This window comes from Brassica rapa, chromosome A07, assembly GCF_000309985.2.
Source record: "Brassica rapa cultivar Chiifu-401-42 chromosome A07, CAAS_Brap_v3.01, whole genome shotgun sequence".
Taxonomy (NCBI): domain Eukaryota; kingdom Viridiplantae; phylum Streptophyta; class Magnoliopsida; order Brassicales; family Brassicaceae; genus Brassica; species Brassica rapa.
Genome location: NC_024801.2, coordinates 9,989,352 through 10,010,790, shown reverse-complemented (window position 1 = coordinate 10,010,790; position 21,439 = coordinate 9,989,352). Strand labels below are relative to the sequence as shown.

General features: G+C 28.2%; 1 long non-coding RNA gene across 1 annotated transcript; it reads left to right on the top strand.

Moving 5' to 3' along the window:
- The first annotated feature begins 870 nt into the window (after nt 1-870).
- On the top strand, nt 871-18,760 carry LOC117126692. The gene is made up of 2 exons (XR_004449434.1): nt 871-13,331; nt 17,002-18,760. It is a non-coding gene; the product is annotated as an uncharacterized LOC117126692 (long non-coding RNA).
- Nucleotides 18,761-21,439: the final 2,679 nt, after the last annotated feature.

Below are 21,439 nucleotides of genomic sequence, written 5' to 3'. Positions count from 1 at the left end.
ACAATAGGAAATAAAAAAGTTTACAAAGATTTTTTTTTCATTCCAAGAAAATAAAATATGTAAAATTTGTGATAACCGGCAGACATTTTATGGAAATTCATTGGAAATGATGCATAATGCATTCAAAAAAAAATTGATTTCTATAAAAGTAACTATTTAAATTTATAAATATAAGCAGTTATTAAAGTGCATAAATTCATTTAAATGATTTTTATAAAAATATTATAAATTGATATTTAACTCTTGTACACAACTGTAATTAGTTTTTTTTATGTTAATCATCGTCAATAAAAATAAACTGTAGCATATATGTTTTTTATTTATTTAAACCTTACATAAAGATTTTAGTGTTGTTATTTGATTTACGAACAAAAAGTAAAGTTGTGTGTAGTATTATTATTAGGTAAAGAAAGATAAAAGTTACTCATTGGGCCTCAACATTTAATCAGACTCTTTTTTTTTCCTTATTCGCAGGACAATTTTATTTATACACAACTTGAACTGCATACAGTTTATCAAATACTAGTAAAGAAAAAGATTAAGATAGCACCAAACCAAGTTTTTGTTCCCAAATTAGCACTCAAGGTTCAAAGTCACAAAAATAGGTTTCATTAAAGAGATAAATATACACTTATAACCCTTGGGTTAATTAATCCAAACTTTAGGGTTTAGAGTTAAGGGGTGGAGTTTTGGAATTAGAGTTTAAAATTTTATAATAAAAAATACATACTAAAAAATTAAAAACAAAAATTTAGAAAACAGTTTCAAAAAGTATTTTTGAATTATAAAAATAAAATTTGAAAACAAAAAATTTGAAAACAAAAATTATAAAAAAAATTATAAAAAATTTTGAATCTGAAAACATATAATCTGAAACTCTAAAAAAAAATTCTTTTTTTCATTTTTTCATTTTTTATTTTTATTTTATTTTATTTATTTTTGTTTGTTTATTTAATTTTAAAACCAAAGATATTAGGGATATTTTACTCTTTAATGAATGTCATTTTTGTGACTTTATCTTTCTAGTGCTATTTTTGAGACAAATACTCAAAATGTGCTATTATTGACAATTGCCCATACTAGTATTACCCATGTGTTTCGCACAGGTTAGTTTACTGTTTTTAATTTTTTTTTGATCAATGTCATAATTTACAATCAGAATACATTACTATTTAAAATATTATATGAATAGTGGCAAATAAATAATAGAGGTTCCTACATTAAAATAAAGAAGGGATAAACATATATCATTATAAAATGGATACATGTTTGCAAAGCTTTTTAAAATACAAAAAATATAATATAATTTAAATATTTTATTTGATCCATTAATTTTTTGTGATGATTGTATAATAACAGTTAATTTAATTTATGTAAATTTAAGTATGATGAATCTAATAAATTTGCTATTTTATTTTTTACAGTTAAAAATAAGTGGTGCATTTATATTTTATGTTAGTTTACCAAAACGTCTTCTTTGTAAAAGGACACATTTGAAATTAACCCACATTACTTATTTTGGTAGTTTGTTAAATTTATAAGATTAAATTTACAACTTTAATTTGCTTTTTATTAAATTGTAATGAATTATCTAGAGTAATTTTTTTGTAACACTATCTAGTAGTAATTAAGTAACCTAAACTGAACTTTGGATTCAGAGATGCACTCTCCATGATACATCCAACAATAGTTTTAGGGTCGAACTCAATTGGTGTGAAAGCTAAAAAATAATTGATTCAACGGAGGAAATATTTATCAACAAATAAAAAAAAGTTAAGAATGAAAAACAGGCAAAACTTTTTTTGCCAGGCCAAAACATGATGCTCCATTTAATCCCTTTTCATGAGAATAATTTTGATTGTGCTCCATCCCATCTCTCCAAAATGTGACCTAGAGTGCCTGTAAATCAATTGATATAGGAAGTTTATAAGTCATATACTGCAGTGAATAGTGATCTAAAATTGTTTCTCTTTAAAAATATCATACCAGGATATCTCTTCCCATAATTCCATTGTACTTAAAGTCTTGTCGATTGATGTTATTTAGACAATGAATAAATAAAGTTTTGAATTGATACAGAGAAAAAGAAAGAAGACAGGAAGAAACTTGTCCATGTCAAAACTGAAATTTAAGAGAAAAAAAAAGGAGTAATTAGTAGATAAGAATCATATAGAAGAAGAAAACAGTTTGACAAATCGTGGTCAAATGATTTTGAACGTGGGTGGATGCAATATCCTTGGGATATATGTGTTGAAATTTAGGAATTGAAGAAACTTTTTAAAATCAATTTTTTTATATAAAATTTTATATTTTCTATATGTCAAATTTTGACTTGTCAAGTGACTTGTGCTTTAATATATAAAGGATTTTATTATATTTTTTTTGTTCTGCAAATTCATTATGAATGGATAACATATGCAAATAAAACTGCATGACTAAATCTCCTGCATTTCTCCTGTCGCTCACCTGCATCACATTCACACCCATAAGCATTCTAGTTGCACCGTAAGAAATGATAAGATGTTTTTCCATCATTCGATAATAATAGATTCCAATATCCGGTAAAATAAAGATTATTTTGATAAATGAAAAACAAATGTTCATTTCGTTCTTTTAAGACATAAAACTGTTGACAAAAAAAAAAGACATAAAACTGAAGAGGATGTGTCAGCGTCTCTCTTTCTAATAATTAATAGTGGGGCAACATAGACCCACAAATATTGATTTGACCAATTATTTTTTATGTTATCTATTTAATTTTTTTTTCTTGGTCAAAATTTGAGTTTTAACTTAACAATTCTCTATATATTAATCTTGGAACATTAAAACATGTTTTCATAGCTACATGTCATCACTATAATGATTCTTAGAATCTTTAAGAAAAATGATCCATAAAAATATATATTGTATTTTTTATTAAACTAACTATCAAATTGATTAGTAGTGTACAAAAGAATATCCTCAATTTTCTTCTTAAATATAAACTACGAAATTAACTAATATAATTAACATATATATGACAATTATGATTATAAATAAAAATATTTGATAACAATTTTTGTATCTGATATCTATTTTTTGTTTATTTAATATTATTAAAAAATTAAGAAATCACATTAAGCATATTAAAAAATTAGATTTTTTCTTATATGTTATATTTTGAATTTTTTAAAACGACTGTAAATAACTAAAAATGATAAAAGTCTCATTGATCACTAAATTTTAAAGTATGTACTATATAAACTAATATATATTCTTGGATGTTCTGCAGGCTACTTAAGCTGAGAAGTAAAGCTCTTCAGTTTTTGAAAATCAAACTGGGAAATGGGGATTCAACCTTCTTCTGGTGGGATCCTTGAACACCATTTGGCAGTCTCTATTCTTACCTTGGACAGGATGGTCCGTCTAGGCTTGGAATCCCATTGTTTGCAACAGTGGCAGAAGTTAGAAATGGTACTAACTGGTACCTTCCTCCTGCTCGTTCAGAGAGACAACTTCTATTACATGCTTATATTACTACAGTACCTACGGTTGTGAACTCTGATTCTCCAGTCTAGTTAGTTTCAGGCTCAGTTCATAAATCGTTTGTCTCAAAGGCAGTTTGGAATGAGATAAGACCTGTGAAGCAGGTTGTCTCGTGGGCCTCTCTGGTTTGGCACAAAGCTATTGTTCCGAGGCACACAACAAATGCTTGGCTTTTTGTACTCAATCGGAATCCTACTCTCGATAGAATTCACAACTGGGATGCAGAATCACTGACTACTTGCCTTCTCTGCGGGCTAGAAAATGAATCACATGATCATCTGTTCTTTGAATGTCAGTACTCCCTGCAGGTCTGGCTCAGAATTATAAACAGGCTTTCTCTTCCAACTCCTCCATCGGCTTGGACAGCAATTTTACTCTGGCTTCCTCATGCCCATGGGGACGGCTTCAGACGTTTGGCATTACTACAGGGTTGGCAGGCTGCTATATATTTCTTATGGCAAGAACGCAATGCTCGTATGCACTCCAGTCTAACTCTCTCCCTTCTGGCTGTGGCACGCAGAGCTTTGGATATTCTTTTGGACAATTGCCATGCTCTGTGCTCTCTTGGCTCCTCTCGTGGTCCTCCCCAGCTGCAAATTTGGCAGCCTCCACAACAGAATGTACCTTCTATTTTCTCCATCTGAATGTTGATTATCACTTCATGATCCTTCCCCCTCTTCTTTCTAGTTTGTAAAAGGCTGGCAGCCTAATGCCACATTAGTATTAATGAAAATCCTTTATCAAAAATAAAAAAGAGGAGTAGAGTTTTTGGAATGTGAAATTTAGGATTTTAATAAATATATAAATTAAAAAATTTTAAAAATAGTTTCAATAATAATTTTTTTATTTTACAAAAATAAATTTTGAAAGAAATTCAAAAAAAAAGAAAAAGTTATAATAAAGTTTGAATTTAAAAAGTATAATTAGAAAACATATAAAAGTATTTTTTATAATTTTTATTTATTTAAATAATTATTTATTATATATGTAGAGAGAACATGATATTATGGTCTTTTGCCTCTTAATGAAAAATGTATTTTTGAAAATGTCTCTTTAGTGGTAGTAAACATGTATAATGGTACCAAGAAAGTGTTAAACATGAAAATTCCCCTTGAAAAATCTCGCATTAAATTTTTTGTTACAACAAATATACAATTTAATACAATCTTATAAGTACGAAGTGTCAATAAAAAATATTGATATTAAAATATACTATATAATATATATATATATGTCAATATCACTAAAGTTTATTTATATACCATATAAAGTAAATAAAATTATTGTTTTGATTTATTACCAGAAACATGATTGTAAATTAAAAAAGGTATTAGTTTTTATTTATGTGCTTACTCTAATGTATATACTTTTATGTATACAAATTATTTTTTAAATAGGTGGTTTCTAATATGTTATTTGATTCTGACAATCCCAAAGATACACTTCTTCGAATTGAAGCGACTTTTAATACTGGAAGCTCTATATATAAATATATATTAGTTCTTCTAGATTAAATAATTTAGTCTTGATTTTTATTCGTATATTTTTTGATGAAATATCATGACAAGATTTGAGTCACCTCCTTTTGAGTTTGTTCGAAGAATGAGAGATTTGATCATTCGTCTAATATTTGCTTCTCCCTAATACTTTGTCTAGCTATTATAATTGTAAGAATGATAGATTTGAACTATTTATTATAAGTTTTTTGGTTTATCATTTAGTAAATTACCAGTTCTTAGTTTATACATAGTTTACATATACTAGAATAGTAAAGTATTATGTATATATTTTATCGGTATACTCTTAAGTAACTAAACCTCAAAAGCATAGGTTAATAAAATAAGTAATTGGTTTTGTTGTTCTACAATTAGATGATTTTATGCCTGACTGGTTAATATATACTAGGTATACATTTATATTTTGAGTATGTACTTATATTCTATAATAGCTTGATATATTATATTTGAATACTAATCTGTGAATAGAGTTTGCCGGTGATTTTCTTCAAAAATTCTATTCTTAGATATGTATTTGGAATGGAACTAATTTTTATAGATGTCTATCTTTTTTAATTTACGTAATTTTTCAAATTCATAGAAGAAGTTAAAAAAAAATCAATGAAACAGAAACGAAAACGAAAGCATAATTTTATAGAGGTAGAAAATGAAATTATTTATACAGAGTCAATAGTAAACAAATCGAGAGCAGAAAGTCTAATCCCTTTTCGTTATTTTACAATCGATGTTGCTTATCTGGTTGTGGTGATTTGTGTCAGCCACAAAACTTAATTTTTTGTGTGTATATGATGTCTTAAAAATAATTAAAATAAGATGTAAAACGTTAACTTTTCAACAACGATGATATATTTAAAAGACCAACATTTGTATTCATTATTTTACAATCAGTAAAAAAATTAGTGTTGTAAAATGTTAAAATCATTTAATAAATAAACATTAGTATAAAAAATTCACTCCGCACATGCGCACGTGGATTATCATTTAGTAGGTTCGTTATTTTAAAACAATGTAAATTATATATATTCGATTTCTCCTTCTTTTTACAACAAAATGATATAATTTGAAGGTTAACATAATAAATTTTGGAAAGTTCATCCACAAGTTTTATATGCTAGTTAATATTTGGGCTTATGGCCTTTATTATGTCATCCCTCAAATTATATCATTTAAGTAAACAGCACATCAAGTATAAATATGAATTAGGGCCTAATATGAATAACCTTTAATACAGTTTTCAGTTTTTATCAAATACATGAACTATGAACATGTCAAGTTCTGTTTCGTTTGGAGTTAAATTTTTGGCAAATATATGTTTCAGTTTTTCTCTTATCTTTTGGGCCTAAAACTTAAAATCTCCTTTGACGAGTGAAGAAAATTGCTCTTTTTTTTTTTTGCGGGGTTCAAATTGTTCTTCTGTGTTTATCAAAGTTCAAAATAAGATTCGTAAATTTACTTATTGTTTCAGTATATTAATTATTTTCTTATAATTTTAACATTAATGTCTGCAAGGAAAATTTAAAAGCTAAAATATTGCCCCATCTAAATTGGACATTAGGTCCCCAAATGTTGGGCATGCCTTATATGTTTTATTACTTTCGATGACCAAAAAGTGTGATAAATCTCATGGGTCCCAAACTTCCTTAAACAATTTTCAGATGTTGAGGTTATTACAAATTAAACAAAATTTTCTTCTTCCTGTTAATATGTTTACGAATATCTACAATCTAAATAGTAAATTTACATATGAATGTTTAACTCAATTCATTAGCGATTTTATTTATTAATACTCCATATATTTTATAAACAGTGTCATTTTGATAGTTTTTTCTTTTTATATAAAAATGTTATTTTAGAATTCTAATGCAATTTGTATATATATAATATTAATTATAAAATCTATTTATCTTAAAATAAGTTTATTTACTTTAGATTTTATTGAGTAATTATATACAATTTATAAAAATATGAAATTAATCATTTTTATATCAAATATTATGTCAAAAGAACACTTTCATAAAATGGAGGGAGTAAAGAAAAGAAGAAAAATCGTCGTCACATTCTACGTACGGTCATACCGTCATACGAAGGATAGGTATATGCTTTTCTTCTTCTTTTTTGACTGAATTTTTATATACGTTTCTTCGTCTTCAAGTAAATAAAAGCTAACATATATAGTAGATTAGTACTGTACGTAGTCCTTAATTATGTATTGGCGACAAAATAATTTGAACCGTTGTTTTAATATTGTGGAGATTTGATACTTATAACTATTTTTAGAAAATGGTAAATTATTGTGCCTTCTAGTGTAATTGTTTGTATGTTTTTCGAAAGGTCGTCCAACGTATGTTTTTCAAATGTATCTTTGCATTTTGAATTTGATAATTCGATAGTATTCAATCAACTTATAAGATTTGAATTCATTGCTGTAAGGAAAAAGCTTAAGTTTATGTTGGAGGTAGATCCTACTCCACTCCAGACCCCATTCAAAGATTTGGTCCATTAATGTAAGACTTACTAAGAAAACAAAGAAAAACGAAAGCCTATGAGCTTAAAAGGGAGGCAACACCGACCTGACTAGTTCACTCAAAACGTAAAGGAGATCAGTGTATTAAATGATGTGTCAATGGTGTTAGATACACACTAGATATCAAACTTTTGTTTGACGAACGAATGTCTAATATATAAAGAGATAACCAACTTTTACTAGTACAAAATGTTTTGGAAAAAAAACCGAAAATAAAGCATGCAGGTTTGCTAGAGGTTCAAAATGGACAATATCGTACTATAAAAAAATATAATTAAATGACATTATAGTTTCTGTCTAAAAAATATTAGTTAGTTTATGTATGTTAATTATGAACAAGAATAAAAATCAACTATAACCTATATATTGATAAACTATTTTATTTAATTATTAGTGTAATTATATATTTTAATATTATACAGAAAATAATGTGCATAAAAACGTTATACAGAAAAAAATATGGAATCATTAATATGTAAATTAAATATATATATATATATATATATATAAGTGTTAGTGAAATTTAATAAAATTTATTATATATATATGTCATTTATATATTTGTATAAGAAAATTCATGTTACAGTTTTATATTAAAAACAAAAAATAATATTTTCAATCACAAAAATTAAAATTAGAAAATATAATGATACATGATTAAATACTAATCAAGAAAAAGGAACAATTAAAAATATTTTTTATATTAAGTTATTAGATTATATAACTGATTATAAATTAATATAATAAAATTGGCTAAGTAAAATTGTATTTTAAAAATAAATAAGAAAAATCTTATACATTATGTTGTTATCCAAAAAAAAATATTTCAGTGATAAAAATTAAAATTAGAAAACTTAACGATGCATGATTAAATAAAACCTAAGAAAAAAGAATAATTGACGAACACAATAACATTATATATGATTTTTAAACGCAAATTTTTTAACATATTCACAAATGTATGTTTTTGATGAAAAAAATTGTTATAACATACATAATAAGATGTTTGATTAAATTTTTTCGTTATAACATTATATATGATTTTTAGTTGTGTCATTAAGATGGATTAGTTGTTACCCCGATACAAGGCTCGTGGATTTAGTTTCTGGGCATAGAAAAATTTTGGGATCCCAATGATTATCAAAAAAATATTAAAATTTAAAATGCATGTATCTATCTATCTATTTGATAACATTATTTGCGAACTGATTTTAAGTTTCGGAACTCTCATGTTAAAAGTTAGATCGAATAAAGTCTCCCTTGATGAATTATTAAATATATATTTATTAATCAAGAAATAGAGATATAAATCTGCATAAATATTAATTACTAATCATCAACGTAAATTAGGTATAACATATATCTTTAGTTATTATTTTCTTTCAGAAAAGCATTACGATTATGAGATCAACTAATCCAATTTTCTTATAATAATTTATTATATTAATTTATCTCTCCTTCCCGGCGAAGATTTACTATATTCATCTCTCCTTTCCGGCAAAGATTTGGAATTCGGACGAATAGACTCTCCAAAAGATTTGGTTGAACTCCTTCATCTGCAGCCGGATCAACTGAGTGTCCTTAATTCACGCAGTTGCATTTTTCTGTGTTTTAGAGATTGTACTATCGGAGAAACATTAAAATATATAAAGGTTTGGTGATGGCTGAAAAAAATTGAAAATGAACCTTCCAACAGAAAAAAAAAATAGCAGAAACTATCAAAACATAGATAATAAATTCTGAAAAGATAGACAGATAGTGGAAAAACAACAATTATACGAAGAAAACAAATCATGTAAAAAATGATAACTGGATTACCACGATATTTATATGCTATGTAACTGAGGTTGGTTTGTGAGTGTTCACATGTAAGAGTTGTTGGACATTCTTGGCGCTTCCCAGTCGAAAGCCAAGGTTTCTAGTCTCGGGCCTAGGTTGTCTCATATGCTTAACTTTTGAGGAAAAGTGAGTTGGTATGGCTCATTTGCTCTGTTTTGTTTTGGCCATGTATTTTTTGTCGTTCTCATTACTAGTTGAAATCGATTTAGTTCCTTCTTCAGCCCCTAAATTTCTGGTGGAGAGGTCACAGAAATTTTAGATGTTGACTTCAATTGGTTCAGTTTCAATGTCTTATGGTTCTTTAGTTATTTTGTGAGAGTGCTTTGATTTAGCAGTTCAGGATTTTTTTTTTGTTTCGTCCAGCTGATTCCTTTCTTTTTGTCTTAAAATTTTTCTTTTTGTTTGCGTTTCGTATGACTGATAAATAATAATACTTATTAGTACTTACCCACTTCCCAATCAAACCCAACATGTATACTGGGAGAGTTGATGTCGCCAAAGAATTTTTTATTGTTTGGTAGGGGCCATAATGATATGGAAGTGATCTTCTTCTTAACTAATTGTTATTATAAAGTCCATGACAGTTTCTTTACACTGAGAAATAAACCGCTCTCCAATCTAGTTTTTTAGATTTTTGTATTTTTAAAAAAATTCCATCAACCGAAAGAGCTTTTTTTTGGGTTGATTTATTTCTTTTTCGAGCTTTTTCAACCGTCAAAGAAACGACGTCTCTAGTCTCAGCTATTTGCCTAGTTCAATCGATAGTGTTCTACTCTCTCGCTTTTCTCTTTTTGTTTGAACATCTTGCCTTGAGGAACCAATAGAGGTGGTGGCTATTATCAAAGGTTAAATAACTGGCACACAAAAAGACAATATTATCAATATGCAAGCTTTTTCTCTCTTTTAAGAAACAAAAATACGTGTCTAGAGTTTATGGAAAATTATATGAGTATATCTCTAAACTAATCAGGTAAAAGTGCATTGCAGAAATTTTTGGTGATTTGATAACCAGTCCATAAATTTTTAACTTAGTAGTTAGTACAATAGTGAATGAATTACATGAAGTGAATACATCATTTTTGAATATGGATTCTAATAGTCCATATCTATACTGAATCCTCTTTACTAAACTTAATTGATAATTTGATTGGTTAAAGGGGAAGCTAATGATCAATCTCATGCTAAATACTTTTGATCATGAGAGTTACTTTTTGACTACAGTATAACTACCTTATTGTGATGAATTAAACTATGGAATTTAAAATTTAACAATTGTTTAGTCAGAGAAATATTTACTCAATTGTTTGTGTTTTAGGGAATAAATATAAAGGAACATCAAGTCAGCAAGAGGTTACAAAAAGAAGGAACAATAAGTAATCAATAGGGTTGTTGTGGAGGACATTCTTAATTTGACTAATTAACTACCATGAGTTATTTTCTAATTCCAACAATAGTTGACCTATGGTAATAATAACACTCAAGATGGATGTACAAATTATATATTGCATAAACACTTTGTAAATGATATTTCGTAAGAATTACTTATTCAAGGACCCCGCCTTGTATAATCATACTCTTGTAAGTATGATTACTTAAGTATAATCAAGACTATAAAGCGCGGATTATTTTATGATAAAAAATTTCATTAATAATTAATAAATATTTTGTTAATTTGTAAGAATTTTGTTAATTTGATTTTTTTTTGCATTTAAATCAATGCTTCTAAATTTGACCCGTATCTGCGATTAAATCGGTTAATCCGGTGATTCGATAATTCAATTTAAGTTTTAAAAATATCCATATTTATAAAAATTACTATATCTGAGACTAACCAATTGAACCGATGGATGCCCGATATGTTAACATATCCAATTTAATTTAAATTGTTATAGTTTCGTAATTTGTCACCTTTTAATCCAAATTTTAAAGTTTATTGTTGTACAATTTTATTAAATTATGACATTTCTACAAAAATTGATAGAGAAAATAATAGATATAATTAACAACTATAAATGTCTTGATCATATTACTCCATTTTATGTAACTTAATCAATTTTATTATAATTGTTTTGTGTAATTTTTCTTGTTAATCATTTATATTATAATCGCTTTAAATTTTTTGATAACAATTAGTATTAAGCATTTTTATTTAGATAACATATATTTTGAACATTTTTTCATAATTATTTTTGTTATTATAGTTATTGTACACTGTATAATGTTTATATATTTATTTTTTATGTAATGGCTATTATTGAATTGTTATCTTACTTAAATAAATGATAGAACCATTATGTAGTAAATATAAATAAAATAATATGTTAATTTAATAGATTTATCATTGATTGAAATTTTTTTGTAGTATTTAAACCTGTAAAAGTAAGTTTTATTTATTTTCGTTTTTTTATAATTTTTTGAATATTTTTTAATTATTTAATTTATTTAAATATTTGGTTATTAAAAAGATAAGTTCCAATATTTTATATTGTTTGGACATAAAATTAATTATAGTGTTGTTTGGGAAAATGGATAGTAGTATAAAGGAATGACTATATTGTTTGGAAACATTGATAGTAGTATAAAGAAAAGAATATTAGTGATTTAATGTAGGTTTAACTATAATATAGGAAGATGTATTTAATTTAAAAACTTATAAAATAAATGTTAGGTCCAACACAATGTTTCTGTTTTAATAATATAGATATATATGTATTTATATATTGAGGGATCGGATCTGATATCCGCTTTCCAAAATTTTAATATTTGTGATTTGTTTCGATTTTAACGGATATTGATTTTTAGTATTTGATTTGCTTCGAAAGTTTATGGATATCCGGAAATTTCGGATCAAATCAAAACGAATAACGAATCGAATCAAATTTAACAGATAAAATGTCCAGCCCTAATATAATTAGCTATACCTCGATTAGAGGATGACGTTATAAGTTATTTAGCAAAAAAAAAATGACGTTATAAGTTGGCTATGTTTGCTTGATCCGAACTGATGTAGTTTAATGTATGTTAAGGAAAGTGATACAGTATTAGTAGAAATGTCACATATATTCATATTTCACTCGCGCCACAACAAAAAAAAAACTATAAACCATAATTTTGACATAACATATAACGTTCATGATTCATCTATTTTGGTGAAATTTAGTCCTCTGTTCTCGAAGAAAAAATATTGAAATAGACTAGATATGATATTACATTGTACTTCTCTTTAATTTTGTAAACCTTTTTGGTGTACATAAAAAATCAAGAAAGATGTAGACAATTGGAAGTTAACCCTTAATGAATGAACATAGTACATCTAAAACAGAGCTGAAGAAGAATGGTTCTTGTAGCCTCCGAGGGCAGTGAGTGATGATGGTAAGTAATAAGCTTCCCCTGAAGTCTTGAGATTGTGTCAAGTGGAGAACTTGACTGGAAGTTTAAGTATGTTTGTAGATTTAGGGTTCAAAGCTTAATATGGTTATAAAATAACATGTCACAAATATGAAATCCAAACCGTCACGAGCATTGGATTGTTCTATAGTTTTTTTTATTTCTGTGTAACTAAGATGTTAATACTGGGATCACTACTTTTTTTATGTAACAAGGATCACTACTTATTAAATAATATATACAGTGGTATAATAATCGGGCGGCTTCAGATAACAGTTGAAAGAAAACGAGTAGCTAACTGCCAATACCTTTTTCTTAATTTAGAGAAAAATCAAAGATTTGGGATTAGAGAGGAAAAGATCTATTGAAACCGACACAGACGGTCCAAATTATTTCATTTGTAATACAATAATAATAATAATCTAATTCAATTCTAAAATACATAAAATTCAGCTTTTTGGTCCTGTCACTGCATATAAAATCATAAAATACCAAGAAAATCTTTGAACTTTATTTCATTGGATATACAAAATATTAAGGTAGTGATTGGCGACCACTTAAGTGCGGATTTAAGTGCGGAATTGTAAAAAACGCTTTTGTTACACCAATCATGTATTTATTGTTTTCATCTGGCGTTTTTTTTAAAGATTACAGAAAACCGCGCACGGGTTTCGATACCTCACAAAAGATTACGCGAATGTGAAATCCGCTCAAGCATACAAAAAGGTGTGGTTTTCTTAAAAAACGCACATACAGTATTTGTATAATGTGTATTTTAGCAATAAAAAGTAAAAATGATAGTATAATAATCTGCAGGATAGTTTAGAGTTTAGACATTAAAGACAAACATAAGAACTTTCAAAGACACGTGGTCCATTTTTTTGTTTTTTTTTTTTTTTTTTGTCAACCATATTTTATTCCCACGAAACAAGGATACAGAAGAGTACACCACTTATTAAAATATTACATAAGCAAAATGTGGAAACTCCACAGAGAATAATGGAAACACGTGTCGATTGAGAAACATGCAACTTGACACTTCAGTTTCGTTGGCTCCACCGATCTTCACCTCCGGTAACTCCAACCTTCACCTCCGGTGACTCCAATCAGTCAGACGCCAAAGCTAATTCCTTCCTCATCCTCAACACTATATTCTCTGTGATTTGTAATCCTTGAACTCAACCTTTCGCCAACAACCACTGCTTCAAATCAGGAACTTCTGATAACATTTGAGAACTAGATAGAGTTGTGTTTTATTGAAACATAAACTAAGATAGCTCAATGAGCTTTATTGAAATACAAAGAACAGAAGGGGAAAGACTTTGGGTTGTCTGCAAGAGATTCAAGAGTTATATTGATGCTTAATAAAGATGAGAAGAGAGGCTGCTAGAAAGCGCAGCCAAAGTTGAGTTTTACAAAACCTTAAACTACTATTTATATAAATCTAAATGCTAGAACCCTAGTTACATGGACTTCTCCAATAACATAGTCTTGGGCTTGATGTGGGCTTGCTGTGTGGCTTAATACTCCCCCGCAAACATAGCTTCGGGTGGAAACCAAGAAGCTGAGTTTGAACTGTAAACGAGTATGAGCTGTGAGAGCATGAGTAGTTGAAGTAGGAGGCTTTTGATGCAGGCAAATGGTTCTTCTTCTTCATGGAAAAGAAACTAAGTGTGAGATCTATTCAGGCCTATACTTGGAGAGTATCACATGGCTTCACTCAGAGGTTTCTCTTGAACTTGGAGAGCTTAGTTGATCTCACTCAGAGGTACAATTGTGACCTTTTTGCCTCACTATGAATCTAGGCTTTCTTTACCTATTTCTTACTATGTCTAATGAAGAATCAAAACTCTCTTTCCACACTTACTAAACCATCCTACTAACTCTCTGATTCCTATTAATATACCACCAAAACTGTCTCCAAACAATCTGACTTTCTCGTTGGCATTTCCGCGAGCACCTTGTGTGCAGTAGAATTAAAGCCAGAGATTCCACACGCAACAAACCCAAACCAGCCTATTTCATTATAGCTTCTGTTCCAAACCTATCTGAACCCAAAAATCTAAGCTAACCAGCAACTCAATCCAACACAAATATTTTTTTTTTTCATCCTTTGTTCTGTCTCAAAAGAAAGAAACAGAGACAATACCATGGTTAGGAAGCTGAGTCTTCACAAAGCCTTCTTCTATGTCCGTTCTGAAACCGTCATTTATAGCACCAACTCCACAAGCTTTGCAGTTTTGAAGCTGTCACTTGATTAAAGCTTCCACCTTTTAACTCTTCTTCTTCTTCATTGGGATCTCCAACTTGTTCCCCTGCTTTTGTGCTAGCCGACAGGAAGGAGACAACTTGGCAAGCCTGCTTCTTCAAATAAAACGCAAGTCTGGGTTGGTCAGGACAGTGTTAATAGGATCTGTCTTGGTCGCTGGTTCTTCTCTCTTTTTTTTTTTTTTTTTTTTTTCAAAGGAAAAAGAGATGACTGATGGAGCTTGTGAGAAGTTGAGATGAAGCGTAGAGACACCAAGATCTAATCCCTGGTGCTCTGATACCATGATAACATTTGAGAACTAGATAGAGTTGTGTTTTATTGAAACATAAACTAAGATAGCTCAATGAGCTTTATTGAAATACAAAGAACAGAAGGGGAAAGACTTTGGGTTGTCTGCAAGAGATTCAAGAGTTATATTGATGCTTAATAAAGATGAGAAGAGAGGCTGCTAGAAAGCGCAGCCAAAGTTGAGTTTTACAAAACCTTAAACTACTATTTATATAAATCTAAATGCTAGAACCCTAGTTACATGGACTTCTCCAATAACATAGTCTTGGGCTTGATGTGGGCTTGCTGTGTGGCTTAATAACTTCTACATCCTTCAATTGTTAAAACTGAGAAATCTTAATTCGAATTAGAGAAGAAACTTTGTTGGACCATCTACAAGAGATGCCAACTCTACTGAAACTCTCATACATCGATTAAGATAATTCCATCACTTTCATCATCTTTTTCATTCGAGAGACTTTACTCCAAAATCATAGACAAACAACTTTCAAAGGAGCAAGCTTTAGACTCGTAGAAAAAGACTTTGAAGATAATTAAAGGAAAAGAAATCTCGATCAAAGCAAGTGGGATAGAAATGGAATTGCGAAAGAGGGAAACATCATATCCGGATAAACCGGAAGACAAAATCCGCAACGGAAGAAAAACCTAAACTCGCCACCGCGAAAGCTTGATCCGACAAAGCGGAATAAAAGATCAATCGAACAACGATTGAAAATATCTTACACCAAAAAAACAAAAACAAAAAGGGGTGGTGACCGGCAACAAGGGTCACCGGCCACCGGAGACGATATTTGATTTAGTAAAGTTCTAGAGAGAAGATAGAGCAAATAGAGAGAGAGAGGAAGGGACCGTCCCATTTTTTTGTAATTATGCGTTGTATCATATGCTTATTTATAAAATAAAGAGCACGTAATAATATTTGTGTTTTCAACGGTAGTTATTGATGAGGCTTTGTACATCTTTATAAATGTGTGGAACATATTAAATGTTTAAAATTTTGTAGGTAAGTCCCAAATTTAAAATATTTAAATATATAGCAAAACATACCGTACGTTAATTCTGTTACAAAAAAAAAACAAAAAACAATTTGATTAAACAATCATACAATTTTAGTAACGGTTTCTTAAATATTTATTATCCAAAATACTAACCAGAATAAGAATCAAATAAATACTAACATTTTTACCAAAAAATAAAATAAATACTAAGATCACTCTTTTCAGTAAACAACCATATATTACTTTTACTTTTTCTAATTAATTTTAACATTTTGATTTGATTTTAGGTTTTCAGATTTAGAGAAATATGAACAGTTTGAGTTTTTATAAGTTTCAGTCCAATAAAAATAAATAAATATGTATATGTATATTTGAATTTTTATTTTGATTTCTTTTTAATATTTTAATTTTAAAATAAAATAATATTATGATATCAGTAAACAAAAATTTAACTTCTAATTCTTCTAATATATTAATTTTATATTACTTTTCTTTTATCAAAACCGCACTACTTTTTCTATCAAAACCGCACTACTCTTTTTTATCAAAACCGCACTTATCCCGCAAACCGCACGGACCGCACTTGCACCGTACCGCACTTTAATTCCGCACCGCTTTTATTATCAAATCCGCCGTCACCATTCGGACCATAAGTTTAATGCATCAGTAAACTTTAATATTAACATGACCAATAAAAATGATGGAAAACGGCAAAAGCTATAAGTGGTTATTGAAAAGAGTCGACTGTTGTAGTATTGTCGGAAAGACACTCCACCATATAACTACAAATCTTATCACTAGTGGAAACTGTCGAGTGTGGAGTTTTATTTTTCGAGTGTGGAGTTCTTTTTCTTTCTAATAAAACAATATTATCTTTCTAAATTCTTCCAAAAGTAAATTTTGATTTTCTATTGAAATTAAAAGTTTACAGTAGACTCAGATCTGCTCAACTGCAATTCGAAAGCAAATTTATCTTCAAAAATGGACAGAGTTCTACGCTCATTCTATTAAAATCTTAGGAACGAAATATGATTATATTTTTTTTTGTATCTATAAATTTATTCGAACATTTGAAACCGACTGTTACATCACTCAGCTGACAAGGATTACAAACCTTTTAGAGACACAAGCCAGCGAGTTTACAAACTGATTCTCCCGGAGCCAAGATAGTAAAAAGATAGACAAAGTAAAGCTCTCTAAAGAAAAGATGATGTTTTATTAAGATATTGTAAGATGCTTTATTAAGATGTTCTATTAAGATGTTTTATTAAGATGTTTTCCACAAGATTACTTTTCTACTATTGTTTGATAAAAGGACAAGCTCGCCACGATTCTCTTTTTTTTTTTAGCAAACTCGCCAGGATTCTACTACGTTTCTTTTCTTTGATTTCGAAAGCTGTGGGCGTCTTCTTTGTTTTTTTTTGTTCTTTTAATTTTCAATCTTTTTTTGTCCTTTTCTACGAAAATAGCGTGCACTGTATAGTTTCTTTCAACTTTGTTTTTTGACTAGTGATGAATGGACATATTGTTGTCCCTATTATATATATTTGTGTTTATTTTAAGGTAGCTTTCGTTATAATTTGTGCCTTCTATAAAAAAAAGTAAAAGAAGATATAGAGCATTTATTACAATCTACTTTTTTATTTTAAAATTATAGAGCAAAATATTGTGTAAGAGCATTTTCGATTTAAAATTCTATTTTTCTTCTAAAATAGAATAATTATATAATGAAACTGGTTTTATTTTAATTACATTTTATTTTGATGTTGAAAATTAAATAGTGACCAAAAAAATATTATTCTATTTAAGCAGTGTACTCATACTTAAGCTAAAAATAAAATAGATTTTAGAATATTTCTTATTCCAAATTCTGTTTTGAAATGAAATGAGATTAAAGATACTCTAGTATACTTCTATTTATTTTCCAAGATAAATAATATTGTTTTAATTATATTTAGAGCATTGCTATTTTTATTCATATGTTTTCCATAGGACTCTGTCTTGTAATATTAGATGAAGAATATTATAAATTCGTTTAATATATCATAATTTTAGGAAATTCTAACAAGCAATAGAATAAAATAAATTGGTTTTAAATTTCTAAATAAAATGGTGATATTGAAATATATTGTAAATGTTTGCATTTTTAAAAAAATTATAAATATATAAACTTATGTTTGCATTTCTGTTTAACCTTGATAATATGTTAATAGTTTAACAATGATGATAAGTAAAAGAAAAATGTGTACGTTTTCAAGACTGTTGTGTCATGCGAGTCTGACTACGATATGTTTGCATCAAATATTGTTCGTCTGACGAAAATGTTCAAAAAAAAAAAATATATATTGTTCGTCTGGTTGTCGTAGCAATCAGTTACAAGTAATTTTTCTTATATCCTTAAATTTTTAGCATACGAACAATATTTGCGAAAAGTAACTGATCGCAAATTTACAAAGTGTAGATAAAAATAACATGCAAACGAATATGGCTTTAGTGATTTAACATGTTGTTGCCCCCTATTTGTTTAACCCATCTTCAAGTTTTTCTAAGCAACGAAATTTAGTTTTCATTATAAAGTTGATTTTGATTTCTTTTAATATTCCCTCCTAATGCATATTGGGGGACCCACATGGAAAGCTGTGAAAATAAAAATATTAATAAAGAAAAGAAATAGAAAACAATGATTACATGCAGAAGCACGAGGAACAAATTTCTCACCCTTATACATATATGACTGTATCATATACACATTCTTACATAACACCCCAAAGAGACTCCTTTAGAAGGTTTATTGGAACAAAAAATTGTGTGAAATTTAACAATTTTAAAAGTTGATGGATTTCTAAAAATTAAGTAAACTTAACAAATATTTTGTATGGATGTTCAAAAAAAAAAAAAATATTTTGTATGGATTTTTATTGATAGTTACTGAGTTCATAGATTTGCGTACATATGTTTTTCTAAGAATTTTTTTTGAAGGAAATTAGGGTGTTCAATCCGGATATCGGTTCGGTTTCGATTTGGTTTTTTTCGGTTTTCGGTATTTCGGTTAGTAAAATATAACTACCATTCTAAATCCATATTTACTTCGGTTCGGTTCGGTTTATATACCGTCGGTATTCGGTTTATTCGGTTTTATACCAAAAAACATAATTATTTTGTTTGAGATCATATTATATGAATTTTAGAGTCATATTGTCAACACAGTCATTTATTAAAAATATATTACATGTTCAAATAGATGAACAAAAAAATAAAAATACTTCTACCATCAAATAAAATAATCAATTCTATAACTAAAATTAAAGCTTGAAATTTTGAAAATAAAAATATGAAACAAAACAGAAACATAAAAGAAAAGTTTTTTCACTCTTCCATATTTAGTGTTCATTAAAGTCATGTTTTTTCAATTGAAAATTTCCCATTAATTATTATCCATCAAATTTATAATCTTCATATTAATTAATTAAGTGCATACTAAAATAAATCAAAAATATCAAAAAGACTTAGAAAATAAGATGTATGAATTGCGATGTATTGTTATTTAGTTATAGTTCAAGTGTTTTACAAATTAAAGTTTTTTATTACTATAAAATTATGGTAATAGTTATTAACACAAATTTAACTTATGTAACAAATAGATTTTCATGTATTGTTTTAAAATAGATACATATTTACATGTTTCTACTTTTAATCGGTTTTGTTCAGTTTATTCGGTTTAATCAGTTATATACCAAACCATATCCAAATCCTACGGTTTTTATAAAATTATATCCATTCGGTTTATATGGTATATACCAAAACCAAACCATATTGTCTATTTCGGTTTGGTTCGGTTCGGTACAGTTCGGTTTTACCATATTGAACAGCCCTAAGGAAATATATAAAAGTCTTTTTTGAATCTTTCCAAACATTTTTAAATACAATGAATATATATATATATATATATATATATATATATATATATATATATATATATATATCACCAACAAGGCAACAACTAGTTGACATTGATGAAAAGTTTCATCCTGAGCTTTCCACCAGAACTAGTTTTCTGCATTGCTAATCTTATACATTATCTGTTTCATAATATATGATGTTTTGGTCTTAATGCACAAAGTTTAAGAAGTTTATGTTTCTCTAAAAATACATTTAATGATAAAATCATTCAACCAGTTATAAAAAAAGATTGTTAATCTAATTGGTTTAATAGTTAGTTAAAGTTAACTTTAAAACCTCAAAACATATTATATATTTTGAAACAACATAAATCTTCTAAAACATCATATAATTTGAAACGAAAAAATATAATTTTCATGTTTTGTGAACTTCCTATATCATGAGTCCAGCAAGAGTCGGGTTCCGTTAACCGATTACACTCTTGTGTCTTTCAATTGTTCTATATCCTAGGTTCTATTTAATTACTCTAGATCCTAGTATTGTAAGCCATCTTGGTATGAAATACGGTAAATAACTCTAACAATCAATGATTATCAGTTTGACATTAAGTTCATCAAATCTCTAAATCTAACATGGTGATTACTCAGACATGAAGTATGAATATATAGCATAGATAATAAAAAGCATGAGTTCCATATAAACTCTGAAGGAGTTCTAATCTAGCTCTCCAAATCTAAAATAAAGCCTAGTTGTCAACAATTGCTTAGAAACATATAATATAGGTTAAACACATTTTAACACTTTGTAAATAAGGAAAACTTCTGGGCCAAAATGTCTTTATTAGAAGCTGATAAAAATTGGTCGGGAGCATATCAGGAGTAGTGTTGTTCGACACTCAGTTGGTGTCGGTCGACAATATGTTATAAGCTTGACAACTTCCTCTCTCGTATCAGACGAACCACTCTTCAGTAAAACAAACATAACTTTTGATCTAAGCCATAGATAGATCTCAAAATGGCGGCATTAGCAAGATAACTCAATTATGTATATTGTGTCAAGATAAGAGCTTCATCCATCAGTGAGAAGTTCTCTATCCATTGCAAAATGTCTGACGTATCTGCACAGTCTTACATCTCAAATTGCTCAAAAATCTTCAAAGTTGCCCAAAACGCACCTCGAATTTTGAAGATTC